General features: G+C 26.6%; 1 long non-coding RNA gene across 2 annotated transcripts in view; it reads right to left on the bottom strand.

The window, feature by feature from the left end:
- LOC149056174 (uncharacterized) overlaps positions 1 to 19,471 on the bottom strand; it is a 35,900-nt gene that overhangs the window by 9,090 nt on the left and 7,339 nt on the right. For both annotated transcript variants that reach the window (XR_016191804.1, XR_016191803.1), the window contains exons 2-4: positions 15,915 to 16,012; positions 13,324 to 13,423; positions 11,209 to 11,324 (exon numbers count right to left, since the gene is read on the bottom strand). This is a non-coding gene — a long non-coding RNA (uncharacterized LOC149056174). The remainder of the gene's footprint in view (positions 1 to 11,208; positions 11,325 to 13,323; positions 13,424 to 15,914; positions 16,013 to 19,471) is intronic.

A 19,471-nucleotide genomic window follows, 5' to 3' on the forward strand; every position in this document is an offset into this window, starting at 1 on the left:
AATTATGTTTTTTAGTGGCAAGTGGCTTTTAATGTTTAAAAGTTGTTTCCACAAAAATAAACTATAGCTATATTTTGAAAATAAAAATGGAAAGGGGGTATTGGTGGCCCGCAGGCAAATGATTTTTAAGGATCAAAAAAGAAAGTTGGCAAAAATTATAGTTTTGGAATACATAATTAAGACTGCACTATGTAATCTCAAGAAAAACAAAATAATGATAATTAAATCATGATAAAATTATGTTTTTAGTGGGAAGTGGCTAATAAAATTTAAAAGTGTGTTCACAAAAATAAAGTATAACTATATTTTGAAAATAAAAATGGAAAGGGGGTATTGGCGCCCGCAGGCAAATGATTTTTAAGGATCAAAATAGAAAGTTGGCAAAAATTATAGTTTTGGAATACATAATTAAGACTGCACTATGTAATCTCAAGAAAAACAAAATAATGATAATTAAATCATGATAAAATTCTGTTTTTAGTGGGAAGTGGCTAATAAAATTTAAAAAGTGTGTTCACAAAAATAAAGTATAACTATATTTTGAAAATAAAAATGGAAAGGGGGTATTGGCGCCCGCAGGCAAATGATTTTTAAGGATCAAAAAAGAAATCTGAAAAAAATATGGTCTTTTAAAACACAATGAAGACTGCAGAATGTAATTTCAAGAAAAATAAATGAAATCAAAAATGAAGGATAATTAAATCATGCTATAATTATATTTTATTATGGGAAGTTGCTTATAAAGTTTAAAAGTTGTTTCTACAAAAATAAATTATTGCTATATTTTGAAAATCAAAAATGGAAAGGGGGTATTGGTGCCCGCAGGCAAATGATTTTTAAGGATCAAAAAAGAAAGTTGGCAAAAATTATAGTTTTGGAATACATAATGAAGACTGCACTATGTATACTCAATAAAAACAAAAGAAAGGTCATTAAATTATGATAAAATTATGTTTTTTAGGGCAAGTGGCTAATAAAATTTAAAAATTGTGTTCAAAAAAATAAACTATAGCTATATTTTGAAAATAAAAATGGAAAGGGGGTATCGGCGCCCGCAGGCAAATGATTTTTAAGGATCAAAAAAGAAATTTGGAAAAAATTATCGTTTTGGAAATCACAATAAAGACTGCACTATGTATTCTCAAGAAAAAGAAATGAAGGAGAATTAAATCATGCTATAATTATATTTTATTATGGGAAGTTGCTTATAAAGTTTAAAAGTTGTTTCCACAAAAATAAATTATTGCTATATTTTGAAAATCAAAAATGGAAAGGGGGTATTGGCGCCCGCGGGCAAATGATTTTTAAGGATCAAAAAAGAAATTTGAAAAAAATATGGTCTTTTAAAACACAATGAAGACTGCAGAATGTACTTTCAAGAAAAATGAAATGAAATCAAAAATGAAGGATAATTAAATCATGATAATATTATATTTTTTAATGGGAAGTTGCTTATAAATTTTAAAAGTTGTTTCCACAAATATAAAATATAGCTATATTTTGAAAATCAAAAATGGAAAGGGGGTATTGGCGCCCGCAGGCAAATGATTTTTAAGGATCAAAATAGAAAGTTGGCAAAAATTATAGTTTTGGAATACATAATTAAGACTGCACTATGTAATCTCAAGAAAAACAAAATAATGATAATTAAATCATGATAAAATTCTGTTTTTAGTGGGAAGTGGCTAATAAAATTTAAAAAGTGTGTTCACAAAAATAAAGTATAACTATATTTTGAAAATAAAAATGGAAAGGGGGTATTGGCGCCCGCAGGCAAATGATTTTTAAGGATCAAAAAAGAAATCTGAAAAAAATATGGTCTTTTAAAACACAATGAAGACTGCAGAATGTAATTTCAAGAAAAATAAATGAAATCAAAAATGAAGGATAATTAAATCATGCTATAATTATATTTTATTATGGGAAGTTGCTTATAAAGTTTAAAAGTTGTTTCTACAAAAATAAATTATTGCTATATTTTGAAAATCAAAAATGGAAAGGGGGTATTGGTGCCCGCAGGCAAATGATTTTTAAGGATCAAAAAAGAAAGTTAGCAAAAATTATAGTTTTGGAATACATAATGAAGACTGCACTATGTATACTCAATAAAAACAAAAGAAAGGTCATTAAATTATGATAAAATTATGTTTTTTAGGGGCAAGTGGCTAATAAAATTTAAAAATTGTGTTCAAAAAAATAAACTATAGCTATATTTTGAAAATAAAAATGGAAAGGGGGTATCGGCGCCCGCAGGCAAATGATTTTTAAGGATCAAAAAAGAAATTTGGAAAAAATTATCGTTTTGGAAATCACAATAAAGACTGCACTATGTATTCTCAATAAAAACAAAAGAAGGATAATTAAATCATGATAAAATTATGTTTTTCGTGGGAAGTGGCTAATATAATTTAAAAAGTGTGTTCACAAAAATAAGCTACAGTTACATTTTGAAAATCAAAAATGGAAGGGGGGTATTGGCACCCGCAGGCAAATGATTTTTAAGGATCAAAAAAGAAATTTGGCAAAAATTATAGTTTTGAAATACACAATGAAGACTGCACAATGTTTTTTCAAGAAAAAGAAATGAAATCAAAAATGAAGGATAATTAAATCATGATATAATTATACTTTATTATGGGAAGTTGCTAATAATGTTTAAAAATTGTGTGCACAAAAACAAACTATAGCTATATTTTGAAAATAAAAATGGAAAGGGGGTATTGGCGCCCGCAGGCAAATGATTTTTAAGGAACAAAAAAGAAATTTGGCAAAAATTAAAGTTTGAAATACACAATGAAGACTGCACTATGATATCTCTAGAAAAACAAAAGAAGGATAATTAAATCATGATAAAATTATGTTTTTTAGTGGCAAGTGGTTTATAAAGTTTGAAAATTGTGAACACAAAAGTAAACTAGATTTTTATATAGTTTGTTGAACTAATTATGATCAGAGGACGCATTATTTAGTGTGATTGACATTAGTTCATATGAAATACTGGTATAACACTACTACTCGTATGGCTTTAAAACCGTGATCCAAATTATGTCAATATTAATCAGGTATATATAATATTTTAAGTTTTAAGTATTCATTATAAAAGCTAAAAAAAAAGTATGTATAATATACTAATATATAAGTATAATATTATATTTTAGTATAAATGTATTATTAATATTTTCCTCGTTAATTTTTAAATATTTTTCATTGTTATGTTGACAATTTCGAATACCTTGTTAGTTAGTAAGAAAAGATCTATGCAAAGGTCACGACCAGTGATGATAGTCATCTATCATCACTTGAGCTCAACTTACCATTGTCGATAGGTACCTAACCTAAACTAACCTTCTGAAGACTTATGTAGGTAACCATCTACTTGTCCGCGGGGAAGGCAGTGCCGTAGCCAGGGTTAGGATTTGAGGAGGGAATAAGTGTATACAGTACTATACACCCAATACCCCTCGGGAAGGCTGACTATGACACTGAGTTTAATAAGTATCAATTTAAATGATCGTAGAAAAATAAATGCTATTTGGGTAACGCGTGACAAACGGATGGTTAACTAGGACACTTCAATAAAAAGATCCTTAGTTGATTTCCGATATAAGTGTTTACTTATCAAGTTGTTCTATTGATTGTTAATCTCTTAGAAATAGCTCTTTTTATTAAGATGTTGAGCCTCTTGTAATATTTTTCTCCCTACTAGATTTTTAGGACTTCGGTGCAACTGCTTCTTAGATAATATATTATGGATAGAGCCATGCCCATTTTTTTGGTGTATATAACTTTAAGCACATATTAATTATATGACGACAATTGTCTGGCCGCGATGAGTGCATAAATATAAATAAACTATTTTATACTATAAATACGTTATAGTACATTCTATCAAGTCCTAATCAAAAATTGTCATCTAAACTCGCAAGTATGATTGGATGTAAATTGTACAAGTAATAACTAATAATTATTAAAGATTTATATGTTTGTATTGAATCCGACTTACAAAAGTCCTATTGAAGAGAATGAGATTGCGACAGAAATGGTGTAATATCTAAATTATTTCCCCTTTCAACACACTAAAATTATAGTTATCATGCTTTTCTGGGCCCAAAAACGTCGGGTGGTACCATAATGGTAATTTTATTTTTATTTTCATATGGTACCTAATAAAAACGACCCTAGACACCAGAAATTGAATTATTACGATTTTGAATATTTTTTAAAGAAACGATCTAAAAAAATGTTTACACAATCTTTTCTACAATAAAATATTATTATTTATTATTTCAACATAACATTTTGCCGTGTGATTGGTAATCTTTACATCATATAGTGTCTGTACATTTTTTGTGACAAAGATCAAATGTCCAGAAGAAAATTTAATCATCTAAAATATCTCAAATTACATACTTATTGTTAATTATTATTATTAAAAAGTTATAGTATGAAGTATAATATCTCATATAGACTTAAACAATGTACAATTGGTTTCTTATTATTTTTATTATTACATAATAATATACGTTTATTTTTTAAACAAATCTTTCGGCAATTATATATCCATATTGCGTGTGTTTGTTTAGAAACACGTGAGTATGTGGGGTAAGGATTCGTCACTAAGAACCCAGGTGGTCACCCATCCAGGAGCTAGTGACGCCAGGCGATGTTTGACCATGGCAAACCACCGCGCCACACCATACCCCCAAAATACAGTATACGACTTGTGTGCAGTGCATATACCAGGCCAGAGGCAATTTTTTGTTTTCAAGATATCAACTGCATAACCTGATTTTACTGTTTGGTTTTAAACACATGTAAATAAGTCGAGGATTCGTCACTAAGAACCCAGATGGTTGCCCATCCGGGAGCTAGCGACGACAGTCGATGTGTTGACCTTTAGGTCCAAAATTTACTTTTTTTACATATAGAAACCATATCTGTTATATATCTTATATAATTAGTACTTGTACGTCTATTTTTCATCAAGTTCAAGAATGTTTTTTTTATTTTTATAGCTAATAATAACAACAACACGTATGTCACTTAAAATATTGAATACCTTAAGTAATAAATACATACGTGAATAACAAAAATTTTTTTTTATTTCTAAAATCTTATATTTAAAAATTCCATTTGACTAGTCGAAAAAGTATACGATTAACACTAGTATAGATTCCAACACTCAACTAAAACAATACTTTCAAAATGATTGTATTTCTCAGAAAAATTACTTATCACCAGATCTTATTTCTTCTTTCCAGCATTAGAGATTTGGATTAATTTTAAAAAAACTAGTAATTTAAGTTGCTTTCTATTTCATAATGAAATTCTTTTAACTCTTAATCACCTTCAAAAGTTTTTTTTTCTTTTATCTGGACAAATTACTATTACAAATTTTTATTTTAAAACGTTTTATGTTTTCTAGAGCAAAGACTTTGTATGCATTTAATATATTTTTTCTTTTTTGTAAGCTTTATTGTATGCTTATTTCTAGGTTAGTAGAAATATACAGCATATTTAAAAACTTATGTGATCAAATTCTAAATGTTTTTAGTGCATCTTTTGATAGTTTATCGAAAATCAAGCACTTAGGTAAATATTTGTATGGGTCAAAATATAATTATATTAAATATGAAAGAAAAATGAAATTTTTACTAGCACTTTAATTTTTTTTTTAAATATAATATACAATATATCATGTGTCTCAAATAACAGGGTACACTTTATTGCTCATTAACCTGTAAATATCTTTCAATTCTGTTTGTTGGACATTAAACTAGACAAATCAATCATAAATTCCTATATCACTTAAAATTCTTTTAAGTCATGTATTTCTTCATTCTTTTTAAATGGAAATCTCTATTTTAAATATATCATTTTTGGATATCATGAAATTCTCATACAAGGAAGGGCTCATCTGATCATACCAATCTAGTATGTCAGACTACAAAAAAATTAATTTAATTTCAATAATTTACAAAATAAATAATGCCATTGTACACTATAAAAAAAAACCAAATTTACTGGAGACCAAACCAAAAAACTAAGAAGTACAGGGTGGGGCAGTGGGTTCTGATGATTTATAGAATACTGCGGTTAGGTACCAAAGTAGATAAGATAAACTAGTTTATCGCCAGATTAAAGTTGATGATGTTGATGATGTTTAGTTTTACTTTATCAGTAATTATGGACACGTGGCCTGTGAATCAGCGCGTTTTTGCCGTTACGACGTTTATTGGAATGGTGATATTGCCTGGCCACCACGTTCTCCTGATTTGACTCCACCTGATTTCTTTTTGTGGGGTTATTTGAAATCTAAAGTATTCACTAATGAGCTACATACACTACTAGAGTTCAAAGAAAACATTAGACTGGAAATTACAGCCATCGATGTGCATATCCTATACAGAGAGTTATGAACAGTATGAAAAAACGCGGATAACCGACTGTATACAAAATGGAGGCGGCAACTTAAGTAATGTAATTTTTTTAAATTAAGATTTTTGTTTATAATAATTAAAAATAATCTTAATATTGAATAAAATACAATTTGTTTCAATACTTTGTTTTTAATACTTGACCAATATACTACAATCAAAATTCGTCAGAACCCACTGCCCCACCCTGTATAATTAAAATATAAATAATCACCATATAAATCATCTACATTATTTAATCAATTATACTTATATTAACCAAAAAACTATTTAATCAAAAAACGAAATTTTTAATCAACATCGTTATACTAAACAATTATAACTATAATTTTTATAAGATTTAAATAAAAATATTTAACCAATTTATTCACTTTATATAATTTTTTTTTTTTTTATTATTATTAAAAATTAGGTATACAACCAATAATTATTCATAGAAATAAGTCAAATTAATAAAATGATATTATGAGGACATAATATCAATAAAACTGGAGTGAATATAATGATGTAGATAATATCATTACGCCCACACAGCTTCATGATTCAATATCATCATAATACTATTAAATATGGCATTACCAAGGAAACACAAAAAATAACTGTTCCCATGTAGGTACCCATTATATTATTCAAAATGTACAAAACTATTAATATGTAATAAACTAATAACTATTAAACTATATATCTATATATATGCATATATAAATGTCATTAATGTCATAAACAAATATTTTGAATATATTTATTCACCTATGTATAAAATAAACAACAACAATTTAATATGGAACAAGGCATCAAAGGTTCTATAAGTAGAACCCCCTTTTTGATATTCAGAACAGTCTGCTCATCCTAGCCAAAACTATCACATACCCCTTCTTATTTCGCTACTATAATTATATAGCAGTAATTAATTTAACTTTTTCATTTAAAAACATTTTATATCTATTGTTGTGAAAATATTAAAATAAATTTCATTCATATTGAAATAGTGTTCATATTATTTTCATCCTAAATTCTATCTTCGTTCAAATCAAGTGACATCAACCAGGCAAGAAATTATATTAACATATTATATATATATTCATACAACTTCAACAACAAAATTACCATTAATGACAAATTAATAAAGAAACACAGACTCAGGTGTAACATAAATTAACTAAATTTTATATATCTATACTCACGTTCCTATTCAATCATAATAAATATAATATGCTTTAATTAATAATAAAAGGTAGGATAAAGAAAGCAGACATTCAAAATCCTTCTGATTATTATCAATTATACTATAGCAAACTATAACATATACCAATTAATATATTATTAAAATGTAAGGTTTTAATTCATCACAAAGTGACGTCCAAAAAAAGTGACTCTTATTCATAAAAGATTTAAATAAACATATACATTTCACTAAAATAACCCTGATCAGATTTTTTTTAAAAAGAATATTTTAAAGAAGAATTAAACACAGAGTTGTTAAGATTCAAATAAATTTAAAATTATAGCCCAGGCGTTAAATAATAATAAATAAAATATAATCCAGAAATGTTTAACACGTTTTATATAAAATAATTAAACACAGAGTTGTTAGGATTCAAATAAATTTGAAATTATAATCCAATGACTAATAATAAATAAAATATAATCCAAAGAAGATTAATACATTTTTTATAAAAGAACTAAACACAGAGATGTTTAGATTCAAATAAAATTAAAATATATAGTCCAAACGATGAATAATAATAAATAAAATATAATCCAGAAATGTTTAACACATTTTTTATAAATTAATTAAACACGTCATAGTTGTTAAGATTCAAATAAAATTAAAATTATAGTCCAAGCGTTGAATAATAATAAATAAAATATAATCCAGAAATGTTTAACACATTTTTTAAAAATTAAATAAACACGTCATAGTTGTTAAGATTCAAATAAAATTAAAATTATAGTCCAAGCGTTGAATAATAATAAATAAAATATAATACAAAGATTCCAAAGTAGATTAAAACATTTTTTATAAAATAATTAAACACATACGTTAAGATTCAAATAAAATTAAGATTATAGTCCAAACGATGACTAATAATAAATAAAATATAATCCAAAGAAGATTGAATAAACCTAACAAATGAATAATTTTATTGAACACTATTGCCACAATCAAGTAAATATTCCAAAAGTCTAAAGAAAAAGACAATAAAATATCAAATAAGAATAATACATTAGAGATTCTAATTATCCCATCTCATACATATTAGGTACTTCATAAAAATATGTTCGATATTCTACTACTTACCTAAAAGTTATCAAGAGAAGACATTTCTACGATAAATAATTATGCCAGGAAACGCTAGATGCTAACTTCATCATAAATATAGACAACAATAACAACATAATATACAAATATTAAAAGTCATCTTCACAAATCTTACTCAATTTATCTCGCATATACAGCATGAAAAAGGAATTTAAAAAAAAAAAAACACTAAAGATAATAAATTTAAAGAAGACGTAACATTTGAACATTCAATCACAAAAACATAATGCCTTGATAAAACCAAAATCAAAAACATTCAATGAAACATCACCATACTAAACACAGGACTTAACATATCCCTACTATACCAAACTTTTGATTGGAGTATCAAAATATTAGCAAGACATTTTACTAATCTAACACAATGTCTCATGAATAAAAACATAACAATATATTTTTAAAAAAAAAATACTCATGGGAAACAAAAAGTAGAAGTCTACGCCGATCACAAAAACAACAAAACCAAGTTGTATGGATACCACTAAAATATATGAGTTAAAAGAATTTTAAGTCATATAGGAATTGATGATTAATTACACATGGTGTATATATATATATAAACATTTGATAAATGCGTAAAATATTTAATTAAATATTTTTTATAGTGCAATAAAAGAATGTAGTTTATTGTAAGGCATATATTTAACTGCATATGTTTGATGAATTTTTAGTAAGTACATAAAAGTCCTAGCTCTACAGTTATTAATTATAACTTTTACTTCCAATCATGCCTACTTTCAAGTTTATTTTTTTAATCACAATCATAGTACAATCTTGTAAATTAATATTAAATAAAAGTATTCAAATATTTTATTTTGAAATTGAAGTCCTAAGATGAATATTTTGAGAATGAGAATTTATAATATTTAAATTTTTTTACTTATCAACCCACAACTTTAATACTTTTTTTATTGAGCATTACAATACTTTTCATAAGACTATTAACTATAATATATTTAATGAAATTGTAAATTTGTATATAAAAATAAAATTTGTTATTTTAAAGATAATATTCATTTGATTGATGTGATATTTTAACAAAATATGTAATGACAAAGTCATACTTTTTACAAAACTTATAATAATGTAAACAATCAACAATCAAGAGCTTTTTTGACTTGATAACACTTTTACGTTCACTATAATCATAATAATTTCTAAAATTAGAGTGAAATGGCCTCTTTAAAAATTTTAAGATACTTATGATTAATACCTAGAGCCTATAGGCTATATTTGAAACGAGTTAATCGAGTTATGAATACTTTAGAATACTCATAACTCACTTAATAATAATTAAAGTATAATAATAGCCTATGATAGTATGATATGCCCTAGATAAAAATCTAACCATTCATTTTTCTCTAATTTTAGAAATTATTAAGATTATTGTGAACAACAAATTTGATATATTGCACATGAGTCGGAGAAAAAAAATTCCACTGACATCCTCTTAGTCGGCCTAACCAACCTTCTCTTTTTATTCTATCCCATAAGCCGAAGGTTGTAAACCTTACCTAACCTGGTAGTATCACTCAAAGGGTCGAGTGACCTTTGCAATTCAAGATCCTTTCTTACATATTCAGAATTGTTAACATAACTATTCTACCTAACTATCCCCCTTCCCCCCACCTAACCTAATCCTCTCACTCTGCCACTACCCCTCTTTCTTCCTATCACTATCACGCCCTCCCCTTCACCTATATCACTGTCTCTCACAACCTCTCACAATTCTCTCTCGCTTTTTGTTCTGTTCCCCCACCTAACCTTATCATCTCCCTTTGACACTACTTCTCTCTCTACCTATCACTTTCACACCATCGTCCATCCCCCTCACCTATCTCTCTCACACTCACTCGTCTGACATTCCCCCTCTACCCGTTTTTTTCACACTTGCACCCTCTCATTCACTTTATCTCCTTATCCTTCATCCTATCTACCTCTCTCACTCCCTCTCTGCACACTATCCTTCTCTCACCCTCTATTTAGAAGTCAATATAGTACCTACCTTACCTAACCTAACCTAATCTAACCTTACCTCACACTATCTATCTATCTTTCTCTCGATTTTTCTTCTGCTTCTCTACCATCTCTCTACACTACTTCTCACTATCTCTCTCTCTCTCTCTCTCTCTCTCTCTCCACCCTATCTCTTTATCCTTCTCTGCCCCCACTCTCACACTCCCAGTCCCTATAGTACCTACAGGTCATCGTACCTGATAATTGGTGAAAATATTTAAATATCATTGAGGAAATTATTAAAAAAAAAATTTTAAATATTATACCTGACCAATTTCCTAATTTTTATCATGATTTTATTGATAACTTGAATAGTGTTATACCAGTGTTTACAAAACGAATAATTTAAAAATTGCAAGTAATCTATCCGCTGATCAATTAATAAATTAATAAAATAAAAATAAACCTACTGAAAAATAGAAAATTACTTACCCAATATCTGAATTTACTATAAAACTTCATCTTCAAAACATTGTTAATACATTTCACACAGGCTTCACAACGAATATGATATTTAGTTGGCAAATCTTCACTGACGAATACTATCTCTGAAATTTCAATAAAATATTCAACAATATTTTCTGACCTATTAATTTTAGATTCAGAACGAAGTGATGAATGTATTGATTTTACAATGATGTGTGTGTCTGTACAGCATAACTAGTCGAAATAATGCTTCAATTTCAAACTTTGGGGGTGGTTTCCGATGTAAAAGTGAATATCCTTGGTGCATTATAGAGGTCAAAAGTAAACATTTTCCAACAGTTTTCAAAAAAATCGAGAAAAACAAAAATAAAGTGACAGAAAAACGGGAATTTTTACGCAAAACCAGTTTTCGACCAAATCGATTTTTTTATATGGTTGTAATTCAAAAACTAATCACTGTAAATAGTGGAAATTTTCTCCAAATGTTTATAGTAGTGATATCTATATACAGTTTAATTTTCAAAAAATTTTATTATTTATAGACAACTGAAATTTTCAATTTTCTTTCAATTGTTTTTTGAAGTGTCGATAAAATTTTTTTGGCCCTGTCAAAATACTTGAAAATTTAATACAAAGTTTCTCATAAGTTATCCTTATAGTTATTAAAAAATTATAAGAATACATAGGTACAATTTTATTTTATAAGCTTTTATAGTTCAAATTTTTACGAAATCGGTAGAAAACGCGAAAATGTGCAAGTAATTTTGAAGTTGAAAAATCATAAAATTTTTTGTGTTTATAACTAACGATTAAAAATACAACACTAAGTTTTCCATAAGTTTTCCTTCAAGTAGCTGTATAGAAAACTCGAAGCATCATTATAGGAAAAATTTTAAGTGCGTTTGAATTTTAAATTTTTACGAAATAGCGTAACGATAACGATTTATCCTCAAACCAGGTATATGTATATCAATGATATAGTATACGTTATAGAATATATGACAATATTTAAATATAATATATCCTAGACTGACAAATCATCTCCGTTCAGAATCGGTCATATATAGCTAAACAATCCGTTTAATGTTATTACGTGTTTTGATTATTTTATTCAAGAACTTATTAATTTTATATGATGGCCATAAAAACATTATACCTACTGTATGGCCACTAAAACTCTAGTACCGATTCATTTTTATTTTAATAATTTTTCATACAAACTTTAATTATTATTGCGTATTATAGTTTGTTTAATTATTTTATTTCAAGAATTCATGACTATTATAATTATTATTCTATATTAATTTTTGAAAGATTGAGTTTTATAAAATGAATAAAAATTCGATTGCAATAAATTAGAGTTTGGTTATTTAACTAACCTTACGTAACTTCATAATAAATAATGTCTGTACAATTTTGAAGAAAATAATAACTCCTGTGTGTATGTATTAGGTAGATACACTATTTTAACAGATATTTATTAGGTATATGTATGATAACTAAGTTATAATATATTTTCCATAACCGCTTAGTTCACCACTCGGTGATCAATTATTTTAGCCTTTAGGTCATAGGGCTTTAAAGGTGTACCTACAATGTAATAACTTAATAAGTAGGTACCTATGATATTAGATATAAGATAAAGAATAAAGGTTATAAATAACTATAAATATCTATAATATACATAATTTATCAAAATAAAATATATTTTATTCTAAATTCCTGACTTCTAACGTTGGATTTCGAACAAATTACCATTTACGAATTAAAATTGATCACTATGAGTTTTGGAGACTGGAGTTATCAGTTAAAACGGATATTACGACTAACTAACTAAACAAAAATTGAAAAATGTCGATTATAAACACATACTTAGGTTATAATTATAAAATTATAATTATTATACGTCTGGCAACCTGAAAAACGAGGTGAATGAACGACGCAGTGCGTTTATATTAGGTATTCAATATCGCGTATTTCTTAATTTCGCGCTTAGAAATAAAATATGCGTCAACGATACTTGGAACTTGGGAATATATTTTTCGTGACGTTAAATATTTATTTAAAGCCTAACATAAGATTCAAGCCTCAAAAAAATATGAAAATAAAGTATAAACTTACCTCAAACATCATCTCTTTTTCGGGATTTTGGTGAAATCCGAGACGTGTATGAGTACACTCCGATACCGACGTAAGAACGCATCAGATACTTAATTGAAGTCTGAAAATATTATTAATTATGAAATTAAAATTAAACGGAATACAGAATATTTTTAGTTCATGTTTGTTCTAGTGCTCATTGAAATTATAATTTTAGAATCTTTAATCGACTGCCACATCTGATTCTGAAAAGACAATTGCCACAGATTATATTATGTTACGCTAATAGGATAAATCCAAAGATATGTAATATTTCAATAAAACGTATTTTACCAAGGAGGTTCACGTTTATGAATAATGTTCATTTAACTAATTAAATGTGATATAACAATAACCAAAAAATATTTGTAATTTTAAATTTAAATTATAATCTATACTATTATATAAAATTGTAAGGGTTTTTCTTAGACCGCGCTAACCGAGAAAACTACTGATTTTTCTTAGCCAATTTTTGTTTGATTATTGTGTAAAGCAATATTATAAAATTGTTTACCTATAAATCTGTAAAAATTTAATTTAATTTTAAATGGTTTAACTATTAAGCTATATGAATTATAAATATAATGTATAAATAGGTAATAATATATTAATCTATTTGTTGTTGGCTTATTGTATATATTTTATATAATATTATATATACCCTAATAAATACCGAATGTAATTCATTCTATTAATCATTTTCTGATAATTTCTAATGTACAAAACCTTATCAACCATACATTTTAATTTAATTGTCTTATTGTTCTATGAAAATATTAACAGCTATTAAAAATGCAGAATTTAATATTACAAATAAAGTAATATTGGATGGTTAAACCTTCAGTGATAATGAATACGAGAACAGTAAGTATAGGTATACGTATACCTACTTAGCAGCTACACAGTTGCAATTTTTTATAAGCTATATTATTATAATATTTTTTTAGACGATTTACCATTGAAAACCACACATGACAAATTCAAACAAATCAAATGAAAGTTCAGAAAATTTCATTGACCTAGTAGGTGCCAATGGAAACTTAGTGTTATAAAATAACTGACTCTAATAGTAAATAATAATTTTATCTTGATCTCATGTTTATATATGAACTTTATGTTACAACACAGTTTGTATTCTGTTTACAGATTTAGATAATGAAGATTTTGATGATAGTATTAAAGACAAGGACTGGAAGGAAAATAAAAGCTCTGGACATCATAAGAAAGGTCTAAAATCAGAATTTGATGACATTTTAACTAGAACAAGAGGTGTCATAATAAAGATTTTTGTAACAACCTTAATAAAAATACTATCGGTCAAATAGTTTTATAGAGAGATATTAAATTAATTAAAGTTAAAAAAGAATTCCCTGATAAATTGTTTTTACAACAATTTAAACAACTTATGGGCAAGCAAATTATCAAGAAACGATAGTTTTAAAGAAAAATAGAAATTCAAAAATAAAATTATCAAACGTACATTACATAATATGAAATTTGCATTTATTGAAAAGCCTGAAATCTTACAAATAAAAAAGATTTAATTTTATCGCGCAAAGCAAAACTTATTCCAGATACTTATTATCATTTTTATAAAAACTTAAAAATATCTGAAATTGATAATACTTATAACAAATACTAATAAAATAATAATAATAAAAATCTATGAAGATGGTGATTAATTTATATAGTAAAATTAGACTTATTATTTATTTATTTTCAAAGCCAGAGGTAGCATAATATTATTAAACATATAAGGCCATGATAATTATAATGAGTAACTTTTTTTTTTACATTGTATTTCAAACAAGTATTATCTATATTATTAAAATAATAATAAATTATTCAAATTCGTACATAATGTTATAGTCTTGTGTACTCTTGTTGTTCAAAAGCATTTGATAATTTTATAGTCATTATCAGTTTAGAATATTTTTTTTTTTTATTTGTCATATTTTTTGTTACTTTGATAGGTACATAAAAATAAGCTTATTGGCTTAAAGACAAGCAGTATTTTATTTTTTATTTAGTATTTTATAGAAAATTATTTTTAAAGATATTGATTACATACCTACAACTATTAAATGATTATTTTCATCCTTATATATATATTACCTGTACAATTATAAATTATAACACAACAATTTTAATCAAATTTCAAAAAAACTAACAGTTAATAATATTTTATTATTCATTAATAATTCAAAGTTCAATTCTGCCATAATTGGATATATGATACAAAAATAAACATAGCTTATACCATATTTTGGTATGTGTGAAAATCAATTTCTGTATGCAATACAGCCACATATCAAAATATGACAGTCTTGCATTTACTTAAAAAATTGTAAAAGGCCATAATAAGTCTGACTTTTTGGGTTCAAGGGAATATTTTATTATATTTGAAAAATTCACTATATAAAGTATGTTTAAAGTAGGTACCTATTGTAGTTTCAAATGCATTGGTGAAGAACTCTTTGCAAACATCACCATTGTAAAAGTGTACGAACGCGTGTACCTCAATTCTTTTATAATATTAAGCTGCAAAAGAATTGGTATTAAAACAAACTTACCTTAAATATCAATTATTTTTTTGGCTTTGTTAGAGTCCGCGACGTGTATGCACTCCGACGCTGAAATGGAAACGCATCAGATACTGCTGAATTGAAGTCTAAAAATCATGAGATTTATGAAAAAAAAGATTAAACGGAAAGCAGGAGGTTTTTCGTTCATGTCTACTTTGCTATCTAATTGAAATGTTAGAATCTTTAATAGACTGCGTCCTCCCCAACGACTTTGACAATCGCCATGGATTATATTGTACTAAATCAATAAGAGAAATCCATAGATACCTAGGTATATATTATAATACTACTTTTATATCAACGATGCCCTTGTATACAATCTGTTCATTGCAGGGCATCGGGCAATAATTAAATGAGATAACTATACCGAAATAATGCATAACTTTAAATTAAAATTATGTATACCAAAATAAAGTACCTTGGTATTATTTTAATTATTTTTTTTTAAATTTATTTATTTGATTATCGATTAAGAATATTTAAGATGGTGTTTAAATGTTAGAAGCACATGCATATTTTTACTAAAATATATTTCTTTATGAACTATTAAAAAAAAAATATGTTGATTTAAATAAATGTGATTACTGCTTTTTAAAGCTAAAATTAAGTTATACAGTGTACACATTAATTTTCCGTACCGACCATGTCGGGCGACAGCAAGTTTGTAAAATCCCAAGTCAAAAGTTTTCTCCGAATACGAAACTAATAATTAATTACAAATTTGTTATTTATTATAATTAATTAATTATCTAGGTACGGCAAATACCACTAATATGCCAATCATGTGCCACCACAATCTCACTAAACACATTTTCGTAGCATAATAATATTGTTAATCATAAGGTCATGACAATTATAATAAGTAGGGCTAGGGTTTTAAAGCAAATACTTCTTTTTTCATATAGGTACAAGATAGAAATTTAATTTATATATATATATATATATATATATATATATATATATATATATATATAAATTAGACTCACGCCATTCTTATTCCAAATAAACCAATTTATTTTGGCCTTTTTTTTGTTTCTTTGTTTATTTTAGATGTCGAATTCGTATATAATGTTTACTATAGTAATAAAACAATTTTAATTTAAGTGATAAGAAAATCCGGAATACGCATTGCGGACTAAATGAGTTATTGCATGGTTTTTTATATGTATAAAAATTTTATGTCAGACATGTCTGTTGCAATAGTCAGTGTCACTACTGAAATCTTGCCAAATATAATATGGTAGTGAATTCTTTTAGATTCTGATTCTGATTATATAATTCAAAATTTGAAATATTAGAATATTAGAATTCATACTGTAGACTGCAAAATGTATAATTCCAATAAAAAAAATTAGTCAGACGATAGTTGTGCACCTGAATAGCCTATACAAAACGCCGTGTTAAAATATTGTCATTAAATCTTGATGAAATTCGCGGTGATACTATTAATAGTACTCTAGTGCAGACATGTCAAACACACAGCCCTCAGCTCAATTTTTTGTGGCCTGTAATGTATGTGATTGGGGACACTGTTAGTTGATAGTCTCCGCACCTAGCGGGTGAATAACATAATAAGATTTTATGTTATTGGGTAATGTAGTGAGTTAGTGTCGTTACTGACTATCTATAAAGTATACAAGGTTATGATAATAATTGTATTGTTTTTTCCTTGATGTGAATTTGTAGCTGTTGTAACTAAGATATTGTAATAATGTTAAATATACAAATCGTTATGACTCATTGCATTACCTAAGTGTATCTGTTAATATTATAATGTGGAACGACGATGAACGGATCTTACATGGCCCGTGGCTACCAATATTAATGAAAAAAAAACAAAAAGCGGGTAAGTGGATGTCGCTCTGCTGTACATTAGGTGGTGGAGTGGACCTCTGACTAGGGTAGGTTAGATTTGAATGCAATGATAGGTATCATAGTATACGAACAACGATTCTGAACGGAGATGATTTGTCAGTCTAGGATATTGTCATATACCTATTCTATTTTGAAACAAATATTTTATTTTTCAATTAGGACGCATTTTGTATAAGGCATGGTTAATCAATTTTTCCAAAAACATTGCATTTAGTTATCATAATTCATAATACCTGGTTCGAGGATAAATCGTTATCGTTACGCGATTTCATAAAAATTTAAAACTCAAACGTTAAAAACATTTTTCCTATAATAACGCTTCAAATTTTCTCTATAGCTATTTGAAGCAAAACTTATGGAAAATTTAGTGTTGAATTTTTTAACCTTAGATATAAATACAACCAATTTTATGAATTTTGAACTACAAAATAGTTTGCAAATATTCATTGTCTTGACGAATTTTTGTCAATAATTGAACTTCAAATGCTAATAAAAAAAAATTGTGCCAATGTATTTTTATAATTTTGTTAATCACTATAAGAATATCATATGAGGAACTTTATATTAAATTTTCAAGTATTTTGATAGGACAGAAAAATTGAAAATTTTAGTTGTCTATAAATATCTCAAAAAAAGTCAAAATATTTTGAAAATTAAATCATGTAAAGAAAATGCCAATCTAAATAACTGGTAAATTTTCAAGTATCTACGACTTATACTTTTTGAATAATAACAAATATTTAAAATCGTTATCGTTACGCTATTTCGTAAAAATTTAAAATTCAAACGCACTTAAAATTTTTCCCATAATGATGCTTCGAGTTTCTATACAGCTACTTGAAGGAAAACTTATGGAAAACTTAGTGTTGTATTTTTAATCGTTAGTTATAAACACAAAAAATTTTATGATTTTTCAACTTCAAAATTACTTGCACATTTTCGCGTTTTTGACAGATTTCGTAAAAATTTGAACTGTAAACGCTTATAAAAAGCTTTTTTTTAGCTACAATAAGAACAACTCATAAGGAACCTTGTATTAAATTTTCAAGTTTTTTTGGTCATCCAACATTTTTTTACCGACACTTCAAAAAAAAATTCTCATAAAAATCGAAAATTTCAGTGGTCTATAAATAACTCAAAAAAAGTCAAAAATTATTGAAAATTAAACTGTATATAGATAATACTAACATAAATATTTGGTGAAAATTTCAAGTATTTACAGTGATTAGTTTTTGAATTACAACCATATAAAAATATCGATTTTTTTGAAAACTGTTGGAAAATGTTTACTTTTGACTTCTACAAGGCACTAAGGATATTTACTTTTACATCAGAAACCACCCCCAAAGTTTGAAATTGAAGCATTATTTCGACTAGTTATGCTGTACCTACACAGACAGAAAAACAAAAAAACACACACATCATTGTAAAATCAATACATTCATCACTCCGTTTAGAATTTAAAATGGGGGCGAGCATAAATAAAAAAACTAATAATGATCGAAAATTGCATATGCCTATAAATAGTTCAACTTAAGTCGACATTTTCTGAAAATTGCATGGTGGATATAATATACCTGTATTTTGTGTAAATTTGTAAATTTCATTTTTTAAAGTTACATCAAAAATCAAAATCGATTTTGTCAAAAACTGATTGTGCGTAAAATTTC

The sequence above is a fragment of the Diuraphis noxia genome, unplaced genomic scaffold (genome assembly GCF_037042655.1).
Source record: "Diuraphis noxia isolate RWA-SAM2 unplaced genomic scaffold, SU_Dnox_SAM2 contig0004, whole genome shotgun sequence".
Taxonomy (NCBI): Eukaryota; Metazoa; Arthropoda; class Insecta; order Hemiptera; family Aphididae; genus Diuraphis; species Diuraphis noxia.